The 23252-nt window shown below is 44.6% G+C and overlaps 1 protein-coding gene across 1 annotated transcript in view; it reads left to right on the top strand.

Moving 5' to 3' along the window:
* Nucleotides 1-23252, top strand: part of LOC118359157 (glypican-5-like) — a 133668-nt gene that overhangs the window by 105533 nt on the left and 4883 nt on the right. The gene's annotated exons all lie outside the window — the stretch shown is intronic.

Raw genomic sequence — 23252 nt, 5'->3', positions numbered from 1 at the left:
TGTTCCCTGAGTTTCTCGATCTCAGTCTGTGGATCATCAGCATCATGATCATTACCAGGCAGAGCACTACTGTAGCAGGTTTTCTATGGCCTGTGGAGTACTACTTTCCCAGCACCCAACTTTCCCACACTCAACCAAGTCAATGTTAAAGTAAATATGTTGCCCTCATCCAAAACCATGTGTAATGGTTTTCTTCCGTTGAAGGAGAGGAGAACCAAAATGCAGCTTGGTTAGTGTTCAACATGTATAATAAGGAAAAGAAACGTGAACACTACAAAATACAAAACAACAAATGTGAAAAAAAACTAAACAGTCCTATCTGGTGCAATGACACAAAGACAAAAGACAACCACCCACAAAACCCAACACAAAACAGGCTACCTAAATATGGTTCCCAATCAGAGACAATGACTAACACCTTCCTCTGATTGAGAACCATATCAGGCCAAATATAGAAATAGACAAGCTTGACATACAACATAGAATGCCCACTCAGCTCACGTGCTGACCAACACTAAAACAAAGAAAACACAAAAGAACTATGGTCAGAACATGACAGTACCCCCCAACCCAACCACCTGGCAGATCCTGGCTGAATAAGGGCTCTGGCAGATCCTGGCTGAATGGCGGCTCTGGCAGATCCTGGCTGAATGGCGGCTCTGGCAGATCCTGGCTGAATTGCGGCTCTGGCAGATCCTGGCTGACTGGCGGCTCTGGAAGATCCTGGCTGACTGGCGGCTCTGGCAGATCCTGGCAACTGGCAGCTCTGGAAGATCCTGGCTGACTGGCGGCTCTGGAGGATCCTGGCTGACTGGCGGCTCTGGAGGATCCTGGCTGACTGGCGGCTCCTTGCAGACTGGCGGCTCTGGCGGCTCCTTGCACACTGGCGGCTCCTTGCAGACTGGTGGCTCTGGTGGCTCCTTGCCGACTGGCGGCTCTGGACAGACAGGAGACTCTAGCAGCTCTGGACAGACGGGAGACTCTAGCAGCTCTGGACAGACGAGACTCTAGCAGCTCTGGACAGGCGGGAGACTCTAGCAGCTCTGGACAGGCAGGAGACTCTAACAGCTCTGGTCAGGCGGGAGACTAGCAGCTCTGGACAGGCGGGAGACTAGCAGCTCTGGACAGGCGGGAGACTCTAGCAGCTCTGGACAGAAGGGAGGCTCTGACAGCACTGGAGAGGAGGAAGGCTCTGGCAGCGCTGGACAGGCAGGAGCACCTGTAGGGATGAGACGGAGAGACAGCCTGGATCGGGGGGCTGCCACCGGAGAGCTGGTGCGTGGAGGTGGTACTGGATAGACCGGACCGTGCAGGCGTACTGGAGCTCTTGAGCACCGAGCCTGCCCAACCTTACCTGGTTGAATGCTCCCGGTCGCCCTGCCAGTGCGGCGAGGTGGAATAGCCCGCACTGGACTGTGCTGGCGAACCGGGGACAACATGCGTAAGGCTGGTGCCATGTATGCTGGCCCAAGGAGACGCACTGGAGACCAGGGGCGTAGAGCCGGCTTCATGGCACCTGGCTCGATGCCCACTCTAGCCCGGCCGATACGAGGAGCTGGTATGTACCGCACCGGGCTATGCACCCGCACTGGGGACACCGTGCGCTCCACAGCATAACACGGTGCCTGCCCGGTCTCTCTCGCTCTCCGGTAAGCACAGGAAGTTGGCACAGGTCTCCTACCTGGCTTAGCCACACTCCCTGTGTGCCACCCCCCAAGACATTTTTGGGGCTGCCTCTCAGGCTTCCTTGCCAGTCACGTTCCCTCGTATCGTTGGATCCTCTCTCTGGATGCCTCTGCACTCCTCGCTGCCTCCACCTGTTCCCATGGTAGGCGATCCCTACCAGCCAGGATCTCCTCCCATGTGTAGCAACTCTTGCCATCCAAAACGTCATCCCATGTCCAGGAATCCTGACATCGCTGCTGCTGGATGACGTTTTGGACTCGTACATTTCCTCAGTGAAAACAATGTACTGAGCAAATGTCAAATTGGCTTTTGACCAAATTACGTACTGTAATTTGGTCAAAAGACAGACCACTTATTCATCCTACACACCCTATTTGACAAACAAACAAACCAAAACAAAGGCAAAGTCTTCTCATGCTTCGTTGAGTTCAAAAAAGCTTTTGACTCAACTTAGCATGAGGGTCCGCTATACAATTTGATGGAAAGTGGTGAAAAACATACAACATAATAAAATCCATGTACACAAACAACACGTGTGCGGTTAGAATTGGCAAAAACAGACATATTTCTTTCCACAGGGCCGTGAAGTGAGACAGGGATGCACCTTAAGCCCCACCCTCTTCAACATGCAGTATATATCAACAAATTGGTGAGGGAACTAGAACAGTCTGCAACACCCTGCCTCACCCTACTAGAATCTGAAGTCAAATGTCTACTGTTTGCTGATGATCTGGTGCTTCTGTCCTCAACCAAGGAGGGCCTAAAGCAGCACCTACTGTAGATCTTCTGCACAGCATCTGTCAGACCTGGGCCCTGACAGTGAAATCTCAGTAAGTCAAAAATAATGGTGTTCCAAAAAAGGTCCAGTTGCCAGGACTACGAATACCGATTCCATCTAGACACCGTTGCCCTCGAGCAGTGGTTCCCAAAGTGTTTATAGTCCCGTACCCCTTCAAACATTCAACCTCCAGCTGAATAACCCCTCTAGCACCAGGGTCAGCGCACTCTCAAATGTTGTTTTTTGCCATCATTGTAAGCCTGCCACACACAACACTATACGATACATTTATTAAACATAAGAATGAGTGAGTTTTTGTCACAACCCGGCTTGTGGGAAGTGACAAAGAGCCAGGGCACAAATAATAATATAATAATAATGTCACGTTCTGACCATAGGTCTTGTGTGTTTTCCTTGTTTTAGTGTTGGTCAGGACGTGAGCTGGGTGGGCATTCAATGTTGTGTGTCTAGTTTGTCTGTTTCTGTGTTTGGCCTGATATGGTTCTCAATCAGAGGCAGGTGTTAGTCATTGTCTCTGATTGGGAACCATATTTAGGTAGCCTGTTTTGTGTTGGGTTTTGTGGGTGATTGTTCCTGTCTTTGTGTTTGTTGCACCAGATAGGACTGTTTTGTTTTTTTACGTTTCTTGTTTTGTAGATTGTTCTATTTTCATCTTTATTAAAGATGTACAAAAATAACCACGCTGCATTTTGGTCCGCCTCTCCTTTCACCACAAGAAAATTGTTACAAATAATAAATCATTTTGCTCTTTATTAAGCCCTCTTACATATAAAACTTAATTTGTTAATCGAAAAATGTGAATAACTCACCACAGATTAATGAGAAGGGTATGCTTGAAATGCTGCACATAATACTGCAGTGTTGGGTTGTATTGGAGAGAGTCTCAGTCTTACATAATTTACCACATACAGTCTGTGCCTGTATTTTGTTTTCATGCTAGTGAGGGCCGAGAATCCACTCTCACATAGGTACGTGGTTGCAAAGGGCATCAGTGTCTTAACAGTGCAATTTGCCAAGGCAGGGTAATCTGAGCGCAATCCAGAAATCTGCCAGTGGCTTCTGATTAAATAACATTTTCACAGAACTGCGTGTTGCAATTTCAATGAGGCTCTCTTGTTCAGACATCGGTAAATTAACTGGAGGCAGGGCATGAAAGGGATAACGAATCCAGTTGTTTGTGTCATCCGTTTCGGGAAAGTACCTGCGTAATTGCGCACCCAACTCACTCCGGTGCTTTGCTATTTCACATTTGACATTGTCCGCAAGCTTGAGTTCGTTTGCACACAAAACATATTATACAATGATGGAACGACCTGTGTGTTGTCCTTGTTAATGCAGACAGAGAAGAGCTCCAACTTCTTAATCATAGCCTCAATTTTGTCCCTCCCATTGAATATAATTGCGGAGAGTCCATGTAATCCTAGATTCAGATCACTCAGGCGAGAAAAAACATCACCTAGATAGGCCAGTCGTGTGAGAGGCTCATCATCATGCAAGCGGTCAGACAAGTGAAAATGATGGTCAGTAAAGAAAACTTTAAGCTAGTCTCTCAATTTAGAAAAAAATGTCAATACTTTGCCCCTTGATAACCAGCGCACCTCTATATGTTGTAAAAGCGTTACATGGTCGCTACCCATATCATTGCATAGTGCAGAAAATACATGAGAGTTCAGGGGCCTCGCTTTAACAAAGTTAACCATTTTCACTGTAGTGTCCAAAACGTCTTTCAAGCTGTCAGGCATTCCCTTGGCAGCAAGAGCCTCTCGGTGGATGCTGCAGTGTACTCAAGTGGCATCGGGAGCAACTGCTTGCACGTGTGTTACCACTCCACTATGTCTTCCTGTCATGGCTTTTGCGCCATCAGTACAAATACCAACATGTCCATCAGTACAGATACCAACATATCTTGACCATCAAAATTCATTTAATTTCACAAAGCTGTCCAGTAAAAATATCCTCTCCTGTTGTCCTGGTTTCCAGTGGTTTGCAGAAGAGGATGTCTTCCTTAATTGACCCCCCATAACCGTAACAGACATATACCAGGAGTTGTGCCAGGCCCGCCATCTGTTGAGTCATTCAGCTGTAAAGCATAGAATTAATTCGCTTGTATGCGAAGCAGTAATTGTTTCAAAATGTCTGCCATGTCACTGATGCGTCGTGAAACAGTGATGTTTGATGAAGGAATTGTCTGTATAGTTTTTTGGGCCTTTTCCCCCAGCATATTCCCAGCCATATCTGCGGTAGCAGGAATAATTAAGTCCTCCACGATAGTATGGGGCTTGCCTGTTCTAGCCACTCTGTTCTAGTAATGGCTGATTTTTTTATGGAATATCTACATAGGTGTACAGAGGCCCATTATCAGCAAACATCACTCCTGTGTTCCAATGCCACTTTGTGTTAGCTAATCCAAGTTTAGCATTTCAAAAGGCTAATTGATCATTAGAAAACCATTTACAATTATGTTAGCACAGCTGAAAACTGTTGTTCTGATTAAAGAAGCAACAAAACTGGCCTTCTTTAGACTAGTTGACTATCTGAAGCATCAGCATTTGTGGGTTCAATTACAGGCTCAACATGGCCGGAAACCAAGAACTTTCTTCCAAAACTTGTCAGTCTATTCTTGTTCTGAGAAATTAAGGCTATTCTATGCAAGAAATTGCCAAGAAACTGAAGATCTCGTACAAATCTGTATACTAATCCCTTCACAGATGAGCACAAACTGTCTCTAACCAGAATAGAAAGAGGTGTGGGAGGCCCCGGTGCACAACTGAGTAAGAGGACAAGTACATTAGAGTGTCTAGTTTGAGAAACAGACTCCTCACAGGTCCTCCACTGGCAGCTTCATTAAATAGTACCCACAAAACACCAGTCTCATCGTCAACAGTGAAGAGGCCACTCTGGGATGCTGGCCTTCTATGCAGAGTTCTTCTGCCCAGTGTCTGTGTTCTTTTGCCCATCTTAATATTTTATTGTTATTGGCCAGCCTGAGATATGGCTTTTTCTTTGCAACTCTGCCTAGAAGGCCAGCATCTCGGAGTCGACTCTTCACTGCTAACACTTCCATTGGAACACAGGAGTGATGGTTGCTGATAATTGGCCTCTGTACGCCTATGTAGTTATTCCATTAAAATCAGCCGTTTCCAGCTGCAATAGTCATTTACAACATTAACAATGTCTACACTGTATTTCTGATCAATTTTATGTTATTTTAATGGACATTTTTTTTTGCTTTTGTTTCAAAAACAAGGACATTTCTAAGTGACCCCAAACTTTTGAACGGTAGTGTTACAGGTTGACTACAACGCTTGCGTTGTATACTATTAAATTATTGCACCCACACTGCTCGCACGCACCAAAGAGCGTCTGCGTTGCCACGGGCTAAAATAGAAGTCAGTTCTATTTGTGACGCAGATCGAGCTGCAAGTCCTGCCTCTCCCATCTCCTCATTGGTTTATAGAAGCAGGTACACACGTGCCATCTCCTCATTGGTTATACCCACATGGGTGACTGAAAGACGAACGAGGTTAGTGGCGGTAATGCACCTAATTTATGAAAGTTGCAAATTGCAATATAAATTCAAGGGAAGATAAAGCCTGGAAGGAAGAGAGATGACTAGAAACGATTCGGTTGACCGTTTTATGCGTGGATTAATTGTCGGAGTAGAGGACCAAGTGCATTTCAGGTAAAATAACAACTAAATGTTTATATCCCAGGACAAATTACCTAGCAACAGGATTCTAGCTAAATATGACAAACTAGCTATCAAGCTTAAGCTAACTAGCTAAATTGCCATAAATGTTGAATGCTTTTCGACCTGTCCCCAAATTAATATAATTGGTTCAGAGTTTGTTTTGATATTGTCCTGATTGCGTTTGGTGTGGGGGGCCAAAATACACTGCTCAAAAAATAAAGGGAACAGTAAAATAACACATCCTAGATCTGAATGAATGAAATATTCTTATTAAATACTTTTTTCTTTACATAGTTGAATGTGCTGACAACAAAATCCCACAAAAATGATCAATGGAAATCAAATTTATCAACCCATGGAGGTCTGGATTTGGAGTCACAGTCAAAATTAACATGGAAAACTACACTACAGGCTGATCAAACTTTGATGTAATGTCCTTAAAACAAGTCAAAATGAGGCTCAGTAGTGTGTGTATGACCTCCCTACAACGCCTGGGCATGCTCCTGATGAGGTGGTGGATGGTCTCCTGAGGGATCTCCTCCCAGACCTGGACTAAAGCATCCGCCAACTCCTGGACAGTCTGTGGTGCAACGTGGCTGGTGGATGGAGCGAGACATGATGTCCCAGATGTGCTCAATTGGATTCAGGTCTGGGGAACGGGTGGGCCAGTCCATAGCATCAATGGCTTCCTCTTGCAGGAACTGCTGACACACTCCAGCCACATGAGGTCTAGCATTGTCTTGCATTAGGAGGAACCCAGGGCCAACCGCACCAGCATATGGTTTCACAAGGGGTCTGAGGATCTCATCTCGGTACCTAATGGCAGTCTACCTCTGGCGAGCACATGGAGGACTGTGCGGCCCCCCAAAGAAATGCCACCCCACGCCATGACTGACCCACCACCAAACCGGTCATGCTGGAGGATGTTGCAGGCAGCAGAACGTTCTCCACGGCGTCTCCAGACTCTGTCACGTCTGTCACATGTGCTCAGTGTGAACCTGCTTTCATTTGTGAAGAGCACAGGGCGCCAGTGGCGAATTTGCCAATCTTGGTGTTCTCTGGCAAATGCCAAACTTCCTGCACGGTGTTGGGCTGTAAGCACAACCCCCACCTGTGGACATCGGGCCCTCATACCACCCTCATGGAGTCTTTCTGACCGTTTGAGCAGACACATGCACATTTGTGGCTTGCTGGTGGTCATTTTGCAGGGCTCTGGCAGTGCTCCTCCTGCTCCTCCTTGCACAAAGGCGGAGGTAGCAGTCCTGCTGCTGGGTTGTTGCCCTCCTACGGCCTCCTCCACATCTCCTGATGTACTGGCCTGTCTCCTGGTAGCGCCTCCATGCTCTGGACACTACGCTGACAGACACAGCAAACCTTCTTGCCACAGCTTGCATTGATGTGCCATCCTGGATGAGCTGCACTACCTGAGCCACTTGTGTGGGTTGTAGACTCCGTCTCATGCTACCACTAGAGTGAAAGCACCAACTTCCCTGTCTGTTGTTCGGTGCTTTCACGGGTAAGGGGGCAGTAGCTCGTTGGCTGCATGAGATTCACAACTGTCAGTGTCCATGCTAGCTGTGCTAACAACAAATGTAGAATTACTGATGCTAGCATTGGATGACCTCGTGGAAGTGGAATTCCCGTGAGAGAGTAACGTTTAATGTGATTGGATGTTAATTACTTGACTAGGCTATTTGACATTGTGTTGTTATTTTGCTGAACACTAGATGGTTTCATTTTATTTTTGACAGTGAAACGAGGCTACTCAGGTGAGAAAAAAGCCTCACCCAAATGTATAGGCTTGTTGGAAAATATAAACGGACTGTTTGAAAATGTGAAGATTTTATTTTCTAAAGTTTTTAATTTAATTTTTTAATGTGAATCACATTTTTATTTGGCTTACCCCTGACGGCATTGTGCGTACCCCTGGGGGTACATGCCTTAGAGCACACAAAAAACTATACATACCTTGGTCTAAACATCAACACCGCAGGTAACTTCCACAAAGCTGTGAACGATCTGAGAGACAAGGCAAGAAGAGCCTTCTATGCCATCCAAAGGAACATCAAATTTGACATAGCAATTAGGATCTGGCAAAAAATACTTTTAAAAAATAGTTATGGAACCCATTGCCCTTTATGGTTGTGAGGTCTGGGGTCTGCTCACCAACCAAGAATTCACTAAATGGGATAAACACCAAATTGAGACTCTGCATGCAGAATTCTGTGCAAATATCCTCTGTGTACAACATAAAACGCCAAATAATGCATGCAGAGCAGAATTAGGCCGATACCCGTTAATGATCCAAATCCAGAAAAGAGCTGTTAAATTCAACAACCTAAAAGGAAGTGAATTCCAAACCTTCCTGGAGAAGAGTCCCCTAAGCAAGCTGGTCCTGGGGCTCTTTTTACAAACACAAACAAAGCCCACAGAGCCCCAGTACAGCAATACAATTAGACCCAACCAAATCATGAGAAAACAAAAACATAATTACTTGACACTTTGAAAATAATTTACAAAAAAACGGAGTAATCTAGAATGCTTTTTGGCACTAAACAGAGAGTACACAGCTGCAGAATACCTGACCACTATGACTGACCCAAAATTAACAGAAGATTTGACTATGTGCAGACTCAGTGAGCATAGCCTTGCTATTGAGAAAGGTGGAAACGGAGCTGCACTTCCTAACTTCCTGCCCTATGTATGACCATATTTGAGACACATATTTCCCTCAGATTACAGACCAACAAAGAATTTGAAAACTAATCAAATTTTGACAAACACCCATATCTGACCTGTTGCCACAAGAAAAGGGCAACTAGTGAAGAACAAATACCCTTGGATATACAACCCATATTTATGTTTATTTATTTTCCCTTTTTTACTTAAACTATTTGGACATTGTTACAACAAGTTCTTTTGGAACTTTAGTGAGTAATGTTTACTGTTAATTTTTTATTGTTTATTTCACTTTTGTTTATTATCTATTTCACTTGCTTTGGCAATGTAAACATATGTTTCCCATGCCAATAAAGCCCCTTGAATTGAATTGAGAGAGAGAGAGAACTCTGTAGTGTCTGCCAGTCTAGCCTAGCTGTGTACAATCAGGACAGTCTCTGCCTCAGGTCTTTGTTGGTGTAGCCAAGTCCTCTCTAGGGGATATTGGCCAAGGTAATGAAATGCTCATTACTGATTCAACTAGAAATACAGGGATACTTTTACACCCCCGCCCCCTCCAGCCCAACTCAAGGTCACATCACAGGGTAAATGTTGGTGTACAGTGTGTGTGTGTGTGTGTGTGTATGCGCATGCGTTTTTTCTGTTCTCCTGTGGTACAGCCTCAACTATGTATACTGAACAAAAATATAAACGCAACATGCAACAATTTCAAAGGTTTCACTGAGTTGCAAAGTTGCTGTATATTGGAGGAAACTGGAACAAGCTGTCGTACATGTCGATCCAGAGCATCCCCAACATGCTCAATGGGTGACATTTCGCCACGGTATCTCTCTATGCATTCAAATTGCCATTGATAAACAATTGTGTTTGTTGCCTGTAGCTTATGCCTGCCCATACCATAACCGCACCGCCACCATGGGGCACTTTGTTGATAACATTGACATCAGCAAACCGCTCGCCCACACGTTGCCATACACGTGGTCTACGGTTAGATGCACGGTCAAAATCTCTAAAACGAGGTTGGAGGCTGCTTATGGTAGAGAAATTAATATTAAATTCTCTGGCAATAGCTCTGGTGGAAATTCCTGCAGTCAGCATGTCAAATGCACGCACATTTTAGAGTGGCCGTTCAATGTCCCCAGCGCAAGGTGCAACTGTGTAATGATCACGCTGTTTAATCAGCTTCTTGATATGCCACACCTGTCAGGTGGATGGATTATCTTGGCAAAGAAGAAATGCTCACTAACACAGATGTAAGCAAATTTGTGCACAAAACTTGAGAGAAATACACTTTTTGTGTATATGGATCATTTCTGGGATTTCATGAAACATGGGACCAACACTTGTAGAGGATGTAATGACAAAATCTCTAGGACTGTACACTATGTGCAATCTGAGTGTTAGTACGGCATCCAAGAATCTCAGGAATGCCATATCTGAATGTTCCATGTGTTGAGTGCTTGACAAGTTATGTCTGTCTATGTCTAACAAGTCTATGGAAAACCCCTTGCTTCTCTCACTGTGTCTTTCATCCCTTCACAGTCCACACCTCAATCCACCCTCCTCATATACTGTATCTATTAGCAGTCTTAGACAGACACTGCACAAAGGAGGCTGCGGTACCAGACAGGTCTCTGGCAGGAGCTCAGACCACTGTTTGCATGTGTCACACAGTGAAACCCCAGCCCATATCTTATTTCCTGGTATGTGTACGTACTGTAAGGATAATTATAAGACTGGAGTTTTCCTGGTTTTCCACATCAAAGGGGCGCATCAGCATGGTAAACTATAATTAAGGTGACCTCCCCTCAGCCATTCTGAATCCTGACTGTGTTCTGCCCCTGACATGCTGCATCCCCTGTTTGTTGTCACGGGGCATCTCCCAGACATGAATTCTCCCACTAGCTGTCACTAAAGGTGAGAAAATGAGTCATCCTTAGGCCCTTGATATGGGGATGATTGACAGAGCAGACATTAGGGTCGGAAGGTGGAGGGTGTGGGCTGTAATAGTCATCTGTCGGCATTTGAGCTCATTTGTTAGTTTCCGCTCTTCCTCCCCCTCTCGATCTCTCTCGTCCTCAAACTCTGTCCAGCTCCATCTGTCTTCTCGGTCCCTTTCTCACTTCCTGTTTTCCTCTTTCTCTTCCTCTTTAAATGCATGGTTACAGTTTGCTACTTTGACCAATGGCCAGGCACTGTGTCACTTCATGGTCCAGACTTCTGACAGAGTATGTACCTTTTCCCAGTCTCAGTTCCCCATTTCTGACCTCACTTCTTAATAATGTCCCATCCACAGACGGAACGTTGTCTTGTGTTCCGTGCGCCATGGTGGCTGTGGCCTTGGTATAGCATGACACTGAAGCATGATGCACTCTCTCAGATGGTTAAGAGTTGCACACACACTACGTCTTTCCTTTGTCTTAACGGCATCAAAGCATGTTCAACATTCCTGCCCTGCCAAAGCTGTTGTTTTGGCCGCACAGATGCACAATGCAGTATTGTGTTCCCCTGTTTACTATACTTAGGATTCTTGCTTTGTCAAAGAGCTGTGTGTTACATGACTGTTACCGTATCCACTGAAGGGCAGTCTAGATGAAACGGGACACCACCTGATTATAATACTGTAAAATATACACTGAGTGTACAAAAAATTAGGAACACCTTCCTAATATTGAGTTGCACCCACTTTTGCCCTCAGAACAGCCTCAATTCGTCAGGGCATGGACTCTACAAGGTGCCAAAATCCTTCTTTAACCTGTCTCTTCCCCTTCATCTATGCTGATTGTAGTGGATTTAACAAGTGACATGAAGGGATCAGAGCTTTCACCTGGTCAGTCTATGTCATGGAAAGAGCACAGTGTATTTCCATTCAGCCAGAGACCACAAGGAATTGCCTGTAGGTATGACAGGAGCTCAGCAGTCAGGAGAATATTGTGACAAACAAAAACAGTGATGTTTTTAAGTTTAAGCGACGCGCTCTGCTGAAGCCAGGCAGAGAGGCAGGTAGGGAGAGACGGAGGGAGGCAGGCAGAGAGGCAGGTAGGGAGAGACGGAGGGAGGTAGGCAGACAGGGAGGGAGGCAAAGAGGCACGCAGGGAGGCAGCCATCTGCAGCTGGCCCTGAGATCTCCTCCATATTTCACCCTGTCTAGCTCCGCTCGCAGGGCGAATTCCTCTGGGTTGTCACGGCGATGTCTCCCGGCTGGGTGATTTATTTCACGTCACTATGCTCGAGGGCCACCGGAGGACCCCATAGCAAACCCCTCGCATACGTCCCCCCCTCACCCACTGCCACCATGACCAAGCTGAAAGCAGGCAGAGCTGAGGGACTCACTATCCTCAGACCAGATCTGTAGGAGCTTACGTCTCTATCAGACATGCAGTCTGGCCACCATACAGGATGCAAACATCAAACCTGACAGTGTCCCTGACTGTCTCACTACTACCACTTCACAATGTAGTGGATCAGCCTGTTGTTGTAACTGGGCCACACTCCACATATCAGTCACTGTATATACTTGCACATAGACACAGACGTGGCCACGTAGGCAGACGATTTTAGAGTAATTACGGATATTATCCCTATGGAGCTTGGTACTGAAGATTCCTGGAAATGGCAACGGCACACAAACATACACACATGCAAAAACACACACACACACACACCGCCACATTAACCTCTTCCTGAGAAAAGGTCAAAAAGGCTCCATTAGCATGGGGACTCTCTCTGGGTGTTGCTCATCACTCACCAAAGGGCTGTGTGTCTCCACTCTATCAACAGTGACATGTTCTGAGGCTGTTGCTAGGAGACAGCAGTGCTGCAGGGCATGTAAACAGGGTAGGCACAAGGCTTAGTGCCCCGTTACCACCAGCTCTACTACTCTACCATTATTCTCTGTCATGTCCTCCTCCCTAAACCCTCTCAATTACCGCTGACCTCTAAACGCGCACACACACACACACACACACACACACACACACACACACACACACACACACACACACACACACACACACACACACACACACACACACACACACACACACACACACACACACACACACACACACACACACACACACACACACACACACACACACACACACTGCTGCTAGTCCCAGTGCCCCAGATTGAATGAGAATGAGCCTGACTCTCCAGAGAATAGAAGTTTCCTCACAGCCAGTGACTGCAATAGTATGAAATCTAGGACAGATGCAGAGGGACAGTAAACATTCTGGTGCTATTAAATCATCTGTTGTGGACTCATGCACAGATTCACATTCACCAATACATCTGTAAACATCCTGGCAAACACATTGGGATGCTCATATCCTGGCAACAAAGTCGATATAGTCAATAGGGGGGGTTAGTTAATCTCTGATATTAATCTGTTTCTTTTTATAGTGAGCATAAACAGCTCACCTCATTGCGTTGGGAGATAAAGTGCTCCTTTGTCTATTGTACTGTGAGCACAATGGCCATTGTAACTGGGGAATTGAGTTTCAGGCTCAGCAGGTGTGTCTGTTTCTCCCCTCGGCCTGTACTGTCTTAATCCACTAATATAGCTCAGCCAACACTCCTGGGAGCAGGGAGAGGTTTTGTCAAGGAGTGAAATGCATGCCAGCAGACACCAGCACAGGCGTGCACACAGATGGGTGGGAGGGCAGGCACGCACAGACAGACAGACACGCATGGACACATTCTCTCGCTCTGCCTCTCCCTCGCTCCTCTTTCACTGTCTCGCTACTCTTTCTCTCTCACACACATACAAACACACACGCATAGTGCCATTGAGCAGGAGAGGAGAACCTGGAGTGTGTTCTCCAGACATCTGCTGTGTATCTGCTGGAACCACGTAACAACTCTCCCTGAGGACAAACCAAGCCAGCCAGCTCCTACTGAGTGTCTCGCCTGGACAAGGAGATAAACTATCTACACACTGAAGAAAACTTACCTCATGCTCGCACGCACATGTGTGTGTCTGTACACTCCCCTCTGTATTTATTTGGACAGTGAAGCTAAAATGTTTTAATTTCTCTCTCAACTCCAGCATTTTGGATTTGAGATAAAACTATATATATATTATATGAGGTGACAACAGAATGTCACCTTTTATTGGATGGCATTTTCATTCATATCTGTTTTACCTTTAAGAAATGAAATCACTTTATGTATCTAGTCCCCCCATTTGAAGAAGTCATAAGTATTTGGACAAATTCACATATAGTGTATTGCCAATAACGGGAGGTTAGCATGTTTTGGGGGGTATGATCTTTGTGCCTCTAACTTTCTCACTCATCATTATTCATGATTAATTCATGATTATCCATAATAATGGTAGCATCCACATTAATGTGGAAGTGCTAAACATATTCTATTCTTATTTACAATCAAAGTGACTTCAAAATGACACAAAACATGATTCACCTTTCTGTTCTTATTGGGCAAAATAAATCTGAAACACATCCAAACCAAATTGCAAATGCATCCAACAAGTGTGTAGAGTCACAAGCTTGATGTAGTCATTGTGTGCTAGGAATATGGGACCAAATACTACAGGTTTTACTACTAAACTACAGGTTAATTAGTCCAAATATTTATGACTTCATCAAATGGGAGGACTAAATATATATAGTGCATTCATTTCTACAGATACAGTATGAAAATATCCTCAAATAATAGTTGAAATTCTGTACCGTCATCTCATGAAACATTTGATCTCAAATCCAAAATGCCGGATAAAGAGAGAATTATTTATGTTTTAGCTTAACTGTCCAAATAAATACGGAGGGGAGGTAATGACAGTGTGGACGGCCATTCGACCAAAAGCAGTAGGCGTGTGCAAATGTTGATCTAATTACTATGTATGTATGTATGTATGTATGTATGTGTGTTCTTGCTTACTATACATACACACACAGGAGCTTGTGTGTGTGTGAATCTGTGTTTAATTCATCCTATGAGGCCATCAGCTGTTAGTGACATCAGGTTTATGTTGTTACCTGCCATTACATTCACTACATACCGCTATCATTCCCCCTCCTGTCTCAGTGATTTACTCACCCCAGCGTGTTATTGATTCATAGCTGAGCCTCCCCTGAAAAACCCAAAGAACGGATGAAACCCAGTTAAGTCAAATCAAATGAAACTTTATTTCTCACATGCACAGAATACAACAAGTGTAGACCACCGTGAAATACTTACTTAGAATACCTTAACCAACAGCGCAGTTGAAGAAGTGTTTGTTAAGAAAATATTTACCAAATAAAGTAAAAAAAAAAAAAAATAAGTAACACAATAAAATAACAATAACGAGGCTATATACAGGAGGTACCGGTACCGAGTCAATGTGTGGGGGTACAGGCTAGTCGAGGTCATTTGTACATGTAGGTACAGTTGAAGTCGGAAGTTTACATACACCCTAGCCAAATACATTTGAACTCAGTTTTTCAACAATTAATCTTAGTAAACATTCCCTGTCTTAGATCAGTTAGGATCACCACTTTATTTTAAGAATGTGAAATGTCAGAATAATAGTAGCGAAAATTAATTTTTTCAGCTTTTATTTATTTCATCACATTCCCAGTGGGTCAGAAGTTTACATACACTTAATTAGTATTTGGTAGCATTACCTTTAAATTGTTTGACTTGGGTCAAACATTTTGGGTAGCCTTCCACAAGCTTCCCACAATAAGTTGGGTGAATTGCACCAGTCCCTCCTGCAGTCCCTCCCCGTGCGGTACGGTTGGGATGATGTTCTTCGGCTTCCAAAAAGTACGATCTTTGTCCCCATGTGCAGTTGCAAACCGTAGTCTGGCTTTTTTATGGCGGTTTTGGAGTAGTGGCTTCTTCCTTGCTGAGCGGCCTTTCAGGTTATGTTGATATAGGACTCGTTTTACTGTGGATATAGATACTTTTGTATCTGTTTCCTCCAGCATCTTCACAAGGTCCTTTGCTGTTGTTCTGGGATTGATTTGCACTTTTCACACGAAAGTACATTCATCTCTAGGAGACAAAACACGCCTTCTTCCTGAGCGGTATGACGGCTGTGTGATCCCATGGTGTTTATACTTGCGTACTATTGTTTGTACAGATGAACATGGCACCTTCAGGCGTTTGGAAATTTCTCCCAATTTCTTTGTTTTCTGAGGTCTTGGCTGATTTCTTTTGATTTTCCCATGATGTGAAGCAAAGAGGCACTGAGTTTGAAGATATGCCTTGAAATACATCCACAGGTACACCTCCAATTGACTCAAATGATGTCAATTAGCCTATCAGAAGCTTCTAAAGCCATGACATCATTTTCTGGAATTTTCCAAGCTATTTAAAGGCACAGTCAACTTAGTGTAACTTCTGACCCACTGGAATTGTGATACAGTGAATTATAAGTTAAATAATGTGTCTATCAACAATTGTTGGAAAAATTACTTGTGTCATGCATAAAGTAGATGTCCTAACCGACTTGCCAAAACTATAGTTTGTGAATAAGAAATGTGTGGAGTGGTTGAAATAGGGTTTTAAAGACTCCATCCTAAGTGTATGTAAACTTCCGACTTCAACTGTAGGTGTGAAGTGACTGCATAGATAATAAACAGCGAGTAGCAGCAGTGTACAAAAAAACAAATGGGGGGGGGTGTCAATATAAATAGTCCAGTGGCCATTTGATTAATTGTTCAGCAGTCTTATGGCCTGGGGGTAGAAGCTGTTAAGGAGACCTTTGGTCCTAGATGCTCCGGTACTGCTTGCCGTGCGGTAGCAGAGAAAACAGCATATGACTTGGGTGACTGGAGTCAATTTTATGGGCTTTCCTCTGACACCGCCTATTATATAGGGCTTGGATGGCAGGAAGCTTGGCCTCAGTGATGTACTGAGCCGTATGGTCAGATGCCGAGCAGTTGCCATACCAGGCAGTGATGCAACCGGTCAGGATGCTCTTGATGGTGCAGCTGTAAAACTTTTTGAGGATCTGGGGACCCATGCCAAATCTTTTCAGTCTCTTGAAGGGGAAAAGGTGTTGTCATGCTTCACGACTGTCTTGGTCACCGAAGAACGTGAAACTCTCGACCCACTCCACTACAGCTCCGTCGATGTTAATGGGAGCCTGTTTGGCCTGCCTTTTCCTGTAATCCACAATCAGCTCCTTTGTCTTGCTCACACTGAGGGAGAGGTTGTTGTTCTGGCACCACACTGCCAGGTGTCTGACCTCATCCCTATAGGCTGTCTCATTGTTGTCGGTTGTCAGGCCTATCACTGTTGTGCCATCAGCACACTTTATTTGACTCTTTGCAAACTGGAAACCACATGCATGCATTCATTGTAGCTGGGGTTTTTAACAAGGCTAATCTGAAAACAAGACTCCCTAAATTGTATCAGCATATCAATTGCGCAACCAGGGCTGGTAAAACCTTGGATCATTTCTATTCTAACTTCCACGACGCATATAAGGCCCTCCCCCGCCCTCCTTTCGGAAAAGCTGACCACGACTCCATTTTGTTGCTCCCTGCCTACAGACAGAAGCTAAAACAAGAAGCTCCCGTGCTCAAGTCTGTTCAACGCTGGTCCGACCAATCTGATTCCACGCTCCAAGACTGCTTCCATCACGTGGACTGGGATATGTTCTGCACTGTATCCAACAACAACATTGACGAATACGCTGATTCGGTGAGCGAGTTCATTAGAACGTGCATTGAAGATGTCGTTCCCACAGCAACGATTAAAATATTCCCAAACCAGAAACCGTGGATTGAAACTGAAAGCACGAACCACTGCTTTTAACCAAGGCAAGGTGACCGGAAACATGACCGAATACAAACAGTGTAGCTATTCCCTCCGCAAGGCAATCAAACAAGCTAAGCGTCAGTAGAGTAGAGTCACAATTCAAGGGCTCAGACGCAAGAGGTATGTGGCAGGGTCTACAGTCAATCACGGATTACAAAAAGAAAACCAGCCCCGTCACGGACCAGGATGTCTTGCTCCCAGGCAGACTAAATAACTTTTTTGCCCGCTTTGAGGACAATACAGTGCCACTGACACGGCCCGCAACCAAAACATGTGGACTTTCCTTCACTGCAGCCGACGTGAGAAAAATATTTAAATGTGTTAACCCTCGCAAGGCTGCAGGCCCAGACGGCATCCCCAGCCGCGCCCTCAGAGCATGAGCAGACAAGCTGGCTGGTGTGTTTACGGACATATTCAATCAATCTTTATCCCAGTCTGCTGTTCCCACATGCTTCAAGAGGGCCACCATTGTTCCTGTTCCCAAGAAAGCTAAGGTAACTGAGCTAAACGACTACCGCCCTGTAGCACTCACTTCCGTCATCATGAAGTGCTTTGAGAGACTAGTCAAGGACCATATCACCTCCACCCTACCTGACACCCTAGACCCACTCCAATTTGCTTACCGCCCAAATAGGTCCACAGACGATGCAATCTCAACCACACTGCACACTGCCCTAACCCATATCTGGACAAGAGGAATACCTATGTGAGAATGCTGTTCATCGACTACAGCTCAGCATTTAACACCATAGTACCCTCCAAACTCGTCATCAAGCTCGAGACACTGCGTTTCGACCCCGCCCTGTGCAACTGGGTACTGGACTTCCTGACGGGCCGCCCCCAGGTGGTGAGGGTAGGTAACAACATCTCCACCCCGCTGACTGGGGGTGGGGCCCCACAAAGGTGCGTGCTGAGCTCTCTCCTGTACTCCCTGTTCACCCACGACTGCGTGGCCATGCACGCCTCCAACTCAATCATCAAGTTTGCGGACGACACTACAGTGGTAGGCTTGATTACCAACAACGACGAGACGGCCTACAGGGAGGAGGTGAGGGCCCTCGAAGTGTGGTGTCAGGAAAATAACCTCACACTCAACGTCAACAAAACTAAGGAGATGATTGTGGACTTCAGGAAACAGCAGAGGGAGCACCCCCCTATCCACATCGATGGGACAGTAGTGGAGAGGGTAGTACGTTTTAAGTTCCTCGGTGTACACATCACAGACAAACTGAATTGGTCCACCCACACAGACAGCATCGTGAAGAAGGCGCAGCAGCACCTCTTCAACCTCATGAGGCTGAAGAAATTCACCAAAAGCACTCACAAACTTCTACAGATGCACAATCGAAAGCATTCTTTCGGGCTGTATCACTGCCTGGTACGGCAACTGCTCCACCCACAACCGTAAGGCTCTCCAGAGGGTAGTGAGGTCTGCACAACGCATCACCGGGGGCAAACTACCTGCCCTCCAGGACACCTTCACCACCTGATGTCATAGGAAGGCCATAAAGATCTTCAAGGACAACAACCACCCGAGCCACTGCCTGTTCACCCCGCTATCATCCAGAAGGCGAGGTCAGTACAGGTGCATGAAAGCAAGGACTGAGAGACTGAAAAACAGCTTCTATCTCAAGGTCATCAGACTGTTAAACAGCCACCACTAACATTGAGTGGCTGCTGCCAACACACTGACTCAACTCCAGCCACTTTAATAATGGGAATTGATTGATGAAAATAGTTGTAAAATATATCACTAGCCACTTTAAACAACGCTACTTAATATAATGTGTACATACCCTACATTATTCATTTCATATGTATATGTATATTCTGTACTCTATATCATCTACTGCATCTTTATGTAATACATGTATCACTAGCCACTTTAAACTATGCCACTTTGTTTACATACCCTACATTACTCATCTCATATGTATACACACACACACACACCATCTACTGCATCTTGCCTATGCCGTTCTGTACCATCACTCATTCATATCTTTATGTACATATTCTTTATTCCTATACACTTGTGTGTATAAGGTAGTAGTTTTGGAATTGTTAGGTTAGATTACTTGTTGGTTATTACTGCATTGTCAGAACTAGAAGCACAAGCATTTTGCTACACTCGCATTAACATCTGCTAACCATGTGTATGTGACAAATACATTTGATTTGATTTTAATGATGCCGTTGGAGTCATGTTTGGCCATGCAGTCGTGGGTGAACAGGGAGTACAGGAGGGGACTAAGTACACACCCCTGAGGGGTCCCAGTGTTGAGGATCAGCGTGGCAGATGTGTTGTTGCCTACCCTTGCCACTTGGGGGCGGCCCGTCAGGAAGTCCAGGATCCAGTTGCAGAGGGAGGTGTTTAGTCCCAGGGTCCTTAGCATAGTGATGAGCTTAGTGGGTACTATGGTGTTAAACGCTGAGCCGTAGTCAATGAACAGCATTCTTACATAGATGTGGAGTGCGATTGATAGATGTAGAGTGGATCTGTTGGAGAGGTATGCAAATTGGAGTGGATCTAGGGCAGGATGCTGTTGATGTGAGATTCAAAGCACTTCATGGCTACAGATGTGAGTGCTACGGGGGTAGTAATTTAGGCAGGTTACCTTCACTTTCTTGGGCACAGGGACTATAGTCGTCTGCTTGAAATATGTAGGTATTGCAGACTCGGTCAGGGAGAGGTTGAAAATGTCAGTGAAGACACTTGCCAGTTGGTCCGCACATGCTTTGAGTACACTTCCTGGTAATCCATCTGGCCCTGTGGCTTTGTGAATGTTTACCTGTTTAAAGTTCTTGCTCAAATCCGCTACCGAGAGCGTTCTTGTGCATGATTCAGTGTTGCTTGCCTCGAAGCGAGCATAAAAGGCTGGCTTCTGGGTTAAGCGGCATTGTGTCTTGAAGCAGTGTTGCTCGGCTGGGTTGTGTTTCCGAGGACGTACGGCTCTCGATATTCTCTCAAGAGTCCGTACAGGAGTTTCAGCGATGGGACAAGACTATAACTACCAGTTGTATACCATGAAATTGGGGAGAAAATAAATAAATAATAAACAATAAAACAAATCCATGACTTCTGGTTGAGATATGTACGTACGGTCACTGTGGGGACGACGTCGTAGATGCACTTATTGATGAAGCCGATGACTGAGGTGGTATACTCCTCAATGCCCTTGGATAAATGCCGAAACATATTCCAGTCTGTGCTAGCTAAACAGTCCTGTAGCATAGCATCTGACCACTTCCGCATCGAGCGAGTCACTGGTACTTCCTGCTTTAGTTTTTGCTTGGAAGAAGGAATCAGGAGGATAGAATTATGGTCAGATTAAAGGTGGTCTAGATTTTTTTTCCCTTTGGTTGCACATATGACATGCTGGTAGAAATGATGTACAACACATTTGAAGTTATTCTGTGACAGAGTTGTTTTCACGTATTTACTGTATACATTCATGTTTTGTCTTCCTGTTTTGTGTGTGTTACCTGTCAGTAGCAATGGAGGATCCTTAGAGGAGGAAGGGGAGGACCATCCTCCTCAGTGAATTTCATACAAATAAAAATGGGAAAACATTGAAAAAGTTACCCTTTCTGTCACGCCCTGGTCGAAGTATTTTGTGTTTATCTTCATGTATTGGGTCAGGCCAGGGTGTGGCATGGGGTTTTTGTATTGTGGTGTGTTTTGTCTGGGGGTTTTGGTGTGTATATATTGGGATTGTAGCTAGTGGGGTGATCTAGCAAAGTCTATGGCTGTCTGGAGTGGTTCTCAATCAGAGGCAGGTGTTTATCGTTGTCTCTGATTGGGAACCATATTTAGGCAGCCATATTCTTTGAGTTTGTCGTGGGTGATTGTCCTTAGTGTCCTGATGTCCTTGTTCTGTGTTAGTTGAAACAAGTATAGGCTGTTTTCGGTTTTCGTTACGTTTATTGTTTTTGTAGTGTTTTGTATTGATTCGTGTTTACGTGTGTTTTTTCCATTAAACATGGATCGCAATCTACACGCTGCATTTTGATCCGACTCTCCTTCACCACACCTAGAAAACTGTTACACTTTCTAGATTAAACTATACTAAATATATTCTCATGTCACCAAATAATTGATTAAAACACTGTTTTGCAATGAAGGTCTATAGTAGCCTCAACAGCACGCTGTAGGGGAGCACAGCTAGCTTCTGTCCTCCTCTTGGTACGTTGACTTCAATACAAATCCTTGGAGGCTCATTTCCCCCTTCCATAGACTTACACAGTAATTATGAACACTTCCAGAGGACGTCCTCCAACCTATCAGAGCTCTTGCAGCATGAACTGACATGTTGTCCACCCAATCAAAGAATCAGACAATGAATCTAGTTCTTAAAGCATAAGCTACAGTTAGCTAGCACTGCAGTGCATACAATGTGGTGAGTAGTTGACTCAGACAGAGAAAGACAATGGTTGAACAGTTCAAATACATTTTTTCAAAAATGAAGGAGAAGCAAGGGAGAGAGAAAGAGAGAGATTTCATAAAATGTTTTCACTTTCAGTTTCATTTCCTTAGCTAGCAAATGCAGCTAGCTAGTTTAGTTACTCAAACACCTGGCTCAAACAGAGGGATGCTATGTTAGCTAGTTGGCTATGAATATACAACGCAACACTGGAACTCTTCCATGTCAAGGTAAGCTTTTGGTTTTTTAAATTTATTGCCACCGGTCTGACTGCTTACTGACTATACACTGTAACGTTTCTGCATGATTGTAGCGGGTTTACTAACACATTAATTCTATTAGCTATGTTGACTAGGTCGTTACTTTAGCTAATATAGCTAATGATGTAGGCTGGGTGTAGCGGTTATGTCATGGTTTTGCTTGAAACGTTTTTCCGCCTGGTCACATACAGCAGATGTGTTGTTCATTGAAGTCCACAAACGAAGGGAAAAGGTGAGAGGAGGAGAGTGCATAGAGGCTAGAATGAATACACTGTGGCTGCTATGAAAGTGAACTGTGTTTATGCATGATCTGTGGGTGTATTAATTTCACCAATTCTGTTGAAAAACATTTCTTAAACGTAAGCAAACAAAACGGGGATAGAAATACCAGAATTTGTCCAATATAAACTCTTGTTGGCAACTGTTGGACTAATGATTACATCCTAGATAAGCTAGATACAGGCAAGAGTGTGCAAGGCGGTATTGAATGTGTCATTGTCTGTCATCTCAAATTTTTCTCTCGACCTGTGTGCACATATATTATTATATATTATATATCACTTACGTTGTAAACTTTCTTTCGTAGGCTAGGTTGTAGCAACCTCATGTTGGGTATTGGGAAATTTGAGTATCATGTAGTACCCTAAACCTATCTATGTTACATTGAACTGGGTGAATGGAATATGAATGACAGTCATCCAAAATGCAATAAGACAAATAAGGCCATGCTGATGAAAAAATAAAAAATAAAATCCTACTTCATCATAAACGGCACTGACCGCCACTGGTCAGTAGCAAGCGCAAGGTTTTGTAGATCTCCTGGAACAGAGCTGTGTGTTTGTATATGTGTGTGTGTGCACAAAAGCCTGTGTGTGTCTGTCTTTGTGTTTTAGGATACCTCACTCCCTCTGTCTTTATCTACATCTTCTCATTCT

The sequence above is a fragment of the Oncorhynchus keta genome, chromosome 26, assembly GCF_023373465.1.
Source record: "Oncorhynchus keta strain PuntledgeMale-10-30-2019 chromosome 26, Oket_V2, whole genome shotgun sequence".
NCBI classification, from domain to species: Eukaryota; Metazoa; Chordata; class Actinopteri; order Salmoniformes; family Salmonidae; genus Oncorhynchus; species Oncorhynchus keta.
This window is presented reverse-complemented; position numbering and strand designations above follow the sequence as displayed.